At 51.8% G+C, this 5,815-nt stretch overlaps 1 protein-coding gene across 1 annotated transcript in view; it reads left to right on the forward strand.

Moving 5' to 3' along the window:
* Window positions 1-5,704: 5,704 nt before the first annotated feature.
* KAZN (kazrin, periplakin interacting protein) overlaps window positions 5,705-5,815 on the forward strand; it is a 204,437-nt gene continuing 204,326 nt past the window's right edge. The window contains exon 1 of the mRNA XM_044452366.1: window positions 5,705-5,748. The gene's annotated coding sequence lies outside the window, so the exon portion shown is untranslated. The remainder of the gene's footprint in view (window positions 5,749-5,815) is intronic.

Genomic DNA, 5,815 nt, shown 5'->3' on the forward strand with positions numbered 1-5,815 from the left:
GGGCAGCGGCAGCGTTGTTTTCGGTTTCCCAAGCCATGCCATGAGCACGGAAAATAGAGACGGTATCTGCCCGTGCTTCTTTTTCTTTCTACAAATGCACCTTTACATATTTACTCAAACTTAGATTGCATTGTGTTCTATGGGGGCCAATTCCAGAAATTGCCCATAGGATTAGAGCATTCTTTATTTTCCTTCATTTGTTTATATGCTGCCTTTCAGGGTATTGTACTAAACTTTGTTGCACTTGGCAACGCAAACAACCTAAGATCTTTCTCATGTGTACATAAATAGATTCAAGCTCTGTAGCCTACAGCCTAAGAGAAGTGAGCCATTTTCCCCATTTGTCCCGTGGGTTTGCTCCTGCTAAACTAGAAAAGGAAGTGAAATTAATTAAAGGGCAGAGATGATGCAGTCCCCCACGGTGAGTTCCCTAGATCCTTCTGCATTTCCTCCCTGCTTCCTTACTGGTGCGTAGCTCAAGCATGCATTGATCAAACACTGCCCAAAAGTTCTCTTTGCACCTAGGTTATTGTTGCATCGTTTCGTATCGATACCCATGTGCACAGCCGTGCATTGATAAAACCAGATCACAGGATGTTTCTTGAGAGCTCTGCGCATACAGTCGCAGATTTGACAGGGAGATGTCCATACAGGTTGGAAGCCATGGCTGAACTGAAGAGCCAAAATCCGTGGCACATGCACAGAAAACCAGCCTGGTGTGGCAGGAAGAAAGTTGGACTGGGGACCTGGGGTTTCTGGGTTGTAGTCCCCACTTGAGGTTTGCTGGGTGATTTTGGGCCAGACACAAAACCTCAGCCTGACCCACTTCACAGGGATGTTGTTACCAGGCCAAATGGAGAGGAGAACCAAGGAGGCCTCCTTGGGTTCCTTGCAGGGATAGAAATGCAAGACAAGGATGCGATGAAGAAAACAGGCAGAATTCCTACTTGCTCTGAACAAGTAAGAAAATTATGCGAATGCAAATTCAGCAACAAAAGACTCAAGATAGCAGCCTTATTCACTAAAACAGTGCTTACAAATACCCTGTATAATATGCTAATTAAATATTGGAACATGAGATAGGGAACTGTTTGGTAAAACTTTAGTTTGTTCTAAAAGCTAATACATATAGCCTATTTCTATCTAAATTTGTTTCTTTGAGGATGCTGAAATAAAGGCAAATACAGAAGTGCAGCCAGCTTCTTGATGCTAATGTTAACGCTACTGACAGGCTGCATCTGATTTTTCCCCTTTCTCTTAGCCATTTGGAAATTAGCGGTGCTTCAGATGGTGCACCCTATGAAGCTGTATGATCCTTGCCATTGCTCATAACTGCATACCTTCTCACTGAATTTTTAAAAGCATCAGTTCCACTTCAGCAAGGCCAGGCCATTCAGAATTCCAAAATCCGGGGGGCGGGGTGGGGGCGAATTGATTGGGAGACTTCTGAGAACACCCGTTATTTTCAGAGCATGGGCAGCTGTATTTGAAGTCCTGCCTTGAGCTGTTAGCTGGGCTCCCCAGGCATGCAGGTCCTTCCCAGCCGTACCATTTTATGATGCAACACCTCTGTGTCGGACTGGATCTTTGCTGGTGTTTAATGGGTGCATTTTTGCCAGCGCATGGCCGTGCCATCTCCCCCTTGCAGCTCCCCAAGCCAGTCCTGGACATCACTGCCGGAGAGTTTCCCAGCCTCTGAGACACAGCAGAGCACTAACAAAAATGCAGCCTTTTCACTGGGGGCTTCCTGCTTCTGGAACACCCTCCCCTGGGACACTCACCTGGCTCGAACACTACATTTATTCTCCCAAGTTATTTGATCATTTTTGGAGGTCGTTACTTTTTGATGATTTGTTTCGGTGTCAAAGTCACCTTTCCCAACTTTGTGCTCTCTGGATGTGATGGACTACAACTCCCACAATAGTTGGATGAGGGTGATGGGAGTTGTAATCAGTGCATCCACAGGGGAGCGGTTTATGCGGTAATCACTTAAGTAGGATTTATGGCTATGACTGAGGGGCTTTTTTCTTCAGCAGAGCCGCTGCATGGCATGCAGAATTTCAGGGTGCAGTCTTTCCCCTCTCCAAGTAGGCCTGCAAAAAGCCCTGTCTAAAACCCCCAAGAGACCTTGTGGCCATTCTGTGCTTGCATCCAAACTTCCTGGACTGAGGAAGGAAAAGCAACCGCGTGTTTGGGTTCCACGGTTGCATCCCTGTTTTGCATTTGCCCCTCTGGGAACCCTGAGGGTTGAAGATGAAGAACAGGCTTTTCCGAAATAAATCCAGTGCTCCATTGCCATCCCCTTTGGGCTTGACTGTCCTCCAGACTTTGGAAAACAGGGATTCCAACTGTAGCAGAAGGGTTACTATGGATTCATCTCCTTTGCTGCTTTGTCAGGAAACATCCCTACAAACAGAACTCAGTTAGCAAGCGGCCATTAATTGGCTGCTGCTATTTTTATCCCATTCTGGACCAGTGGAGCAACCTAGTGATCTAGACTGGTAGCTCTCCGAGTTGCTGAGTTGCCCCAGCCTGTGGCATAAACAACCGACATCTTCTCTTCGTGGCATGGAGACGTCGCCGGAGTCTCTGAGCCTTTCAGGGAGGACCCTGCGCAGGTTCAGCCAGAAAATTGCTCTGCCATCCCCACCATCCTCAGAGAGCAGTGCCCCTAAGAAAGCATTAAAGACCTCTCTAACATGTTAAACTGCAGAGCCCCCTTTAACCCTTGGCACACTCTAAATGCTTGGGCGTGCATGCCCCGGTTTCTGGCAAAGAGGGCTGCCACACCAGACACCTGGCACAGTTCTTTGGACCCAAGCTTTTGCGAACTGGATATCCAGGTTGCAAAAGGCAAACCTTTTTCATCCTCGGTTGTCAGGCAGATGCTCTAACGACACCTCTGAAGAGCACGGTGTTTTACGGAGAACAGGTACGGCTCCCTGGGCAAGGAGGTTTATCAGCTGGAGCAGGGACCGCGAGTCAGGAGGAGATGGGGGAACAGGCAGTGGAAGAGAGATTGTTTTAATTACCTATACTTTGCCTTCATTACCATAAAGCAGCCTTCCCTGGCCTGCTATGCTGCAGATGTCTTGCCCTGCAACGCCCACCCTGCTTGAGCCTCGGCCTGGCAGGGTCTGATGGGAGCTGTAGTCCTAGAGAACATCTGAAGTTCAGCAATGCTGCTGCATTAAGCCTTATGGACTAGGCATATGGTCCAGGACCTTTCCGAGTAAAAGCTCGGAGTTTGTAAACAAAGGAAGCCCGGGAGAGGCGTCTGGGGAGTCAGTTGCAGGCCTAAGGGGCAGCGAAGGGCAACCGGCAACTGTGTTTAGCTTAAGAAACGGGTGAGGGGAAACATGGTAGAAATGTGTGGAGTTATGCCATGGAGCGGAGTCAGCGGAGAGGGAGACATTTTTCTCCCTTTGCCAGGGTAATAGAACCGGGGTCATTCCATGAAGGAGATTAGTGGGAGGTTTGGGACAGATTAAGGAAGCACTTTATTTATAATTTATTTATCGTTATTTATAAAGCACTTCCTTTATTTCTTTCATTCCTATACTGCCCAATAGCTCTCTACACTGCTTGGAAAACTATGGAATTAACTTCCACAAATTGTAGTCATGGCCAGCCATTTGGACGGCTTTAAAAAAGATTTGGGCAAACTGCTGGAGGAAAAGGCTACTAGTCCTCATGGTTCTATTCTCCCTCCAGGATCAGAGGCAGTACACACACATATTGCTGGGGAATGTAGCTGGAAGAGCCCTGTTGCGTTCCCGTCCCACTTGTGCGATCCTGTGGTTGGCCACTCCATCAACAGAATGCCGGAGTGATTTTGGAAAGGGCTTGTGGCTGTTTATGTTCCTAAGCAGAGGGATGATGCTGTGTCCCACAGTGCAGTCCAACAGCGCTATTTATTTTTTCGATTTATATCCTGCCTTTTTCCTACAAAGGGCTCAAGGCGGCTTGCATCATTCTCCTCCTCCATCTTATCCCCACAACAATAACCCTGTGAGGTAGGGTGGGCTGAGAGTCTGTGACTGGCCCAAAGTCACCCAGGTGGCTCCATGGCTGAGTGGGGACTAGAACCCAGGTCATCTGAGTCCCAGTCCCATGCTCTTAACCATTATGCCACACTGGCTATCTCCACATTACACTGAGCAGAAGCTAAAAGAACGGTCCTCTCTGGTAAGGTCACCTTCCTGCTGCAGGTGGGGACTTGGGCTGAAAAGGAACAGTGCCCTTTTACAGCCTTGGAGTGTTGTGCCAACACAGACGTTCACAACAGCCCTGCAGTGTAGTGCACATGGAAGGTTAAAGGTAAGGCTGGGTTTGATCCGGATTCTCTGTCCACATTCCAATACCCCTACAACCCCCCCCCCCCCCGCCCACTGCAACCAAAGTCAAGCTACTTAAATGTTTCTTTCATGTTTCCAGGACTCAGTTGCACAATATAAAATTTCAGCCTGTGTGGAAATCACACAATTGCCACTATGTCATAAGGTTTCCCCCCAGTGCAGCTGAGAAGGCACTTCTTGTCACATGTGGCCAAAGTTTGGCTTTTTCTATTCAGTTCTACAGGCAGGAATTTATATTTCTGCCGGGGGCGTAAGGAAAGCTCTGCTCAGACACCGCTGCAATACACCTGCTTCTCCGCCTTTTCTTTGCTGTCGAGAGCACTTCGTGCCACCCAGATGATGACACCTGACGGCCTGTGCCCCCAGCTTAAAACAAATGCAGCAAACACACTGCAAGAGGCCCACTGCATAAGCGCAACGGTCGCATCCGGATTCAGGGCTTCTCTGTCATGCTCTTGCGATCCCTCACCCAAGAACGCTTGCCAGGCCTTTTCACAATGCTGTCCCCCTCCTTGGCGTCTTCCAGGTTTTCCCCATGGATTTTTTTTTTACACCACAGAAACGACGACATTAAATTTCCACCCATAAGAAAAGCCTTGTGCAACCGCAGCTTTACTACACCACCCATGTTCCCCAGCAGCTGGCACACATAGGCATACTGCCTCACGACTGGAGGTTGCGTATACCCATGAGGACTAGTAACTTGTCTCCATTTAATGGCAAAAGAAGAGCCTGGCTAGACCAGGGCAGCCAGTCCAGCACTCGGTTCCTGCAGCAGCCAACCAGCTGTTCACGGGACACCCGTGCAACAGCACCCTCCCACCCATGCTCCCCAGCAGCCGGGTGCAGAGGCATGGCTCTCCGATCCCGGCGGCAGCACACGGCCAGCAGGGATAGCAGCTCCTGAGGTCCCTCTCCTCCCCAGCCGTCCACGCCGGCGGCGCGGGGAGCTGCTTTCCGACGCGCGGAGCGTCGCATCCATCGCACGGCCGCCCGGAGCCGCCCGCCCTTGCTCTCCGCGCCCGGCCAGGCTCTCCGCCTCTGCCCGGCTCGGAGCGTCTGCAGGAGGCGCGCGACGCGCTCCCGGGCGCACAGCACAGCCTCCTCCGACTGTTGCATCGCGGGCGGAGCGGGAGGGGGGCGGAAAAGGGGAGGGGGCGGGGAGGGGAGGGGAGGGAGGCTGCGCGGAGCTGGGCCATCGGGCAGGCTGCCCGCCCCCGCGCTCGCTGGCTCGGTCGCTCGATCCGTGCGCCGCCTCCCCTGCTCTCCCCCCCGCTCGGCCGGCGGATGGTACGCTCCATTTAAAGAGCCCTGCCCCGTTTCTCCGGGCGGCTGTCCTTCGGCGAGCGGCTGCCGCTGGCCCGCCGCCTTGCAGGGAGGGGTCCAACAGGTAGACGCCGCCGCCGCCGCCGGGACCCCGCCTGCCCGGCCCGGCCCGGCCCGGCCGCGCCTGCCCG

This window comes from Varanus komodoensis, unplaced genomic scaffold (genome assembly GCF_004798865.1).
Source record: "Varanus komodoensis strain SLA01 unplaced genomic scaffold, ASM479886v1 scaffold71, whole genome shotgun sequence".
Lineage (NCBI taxonomy): Eukaryota > Metazoa > Chordata > Lepidosauria > Squamata > Varanidae > Varanus > Varanus komodoensis.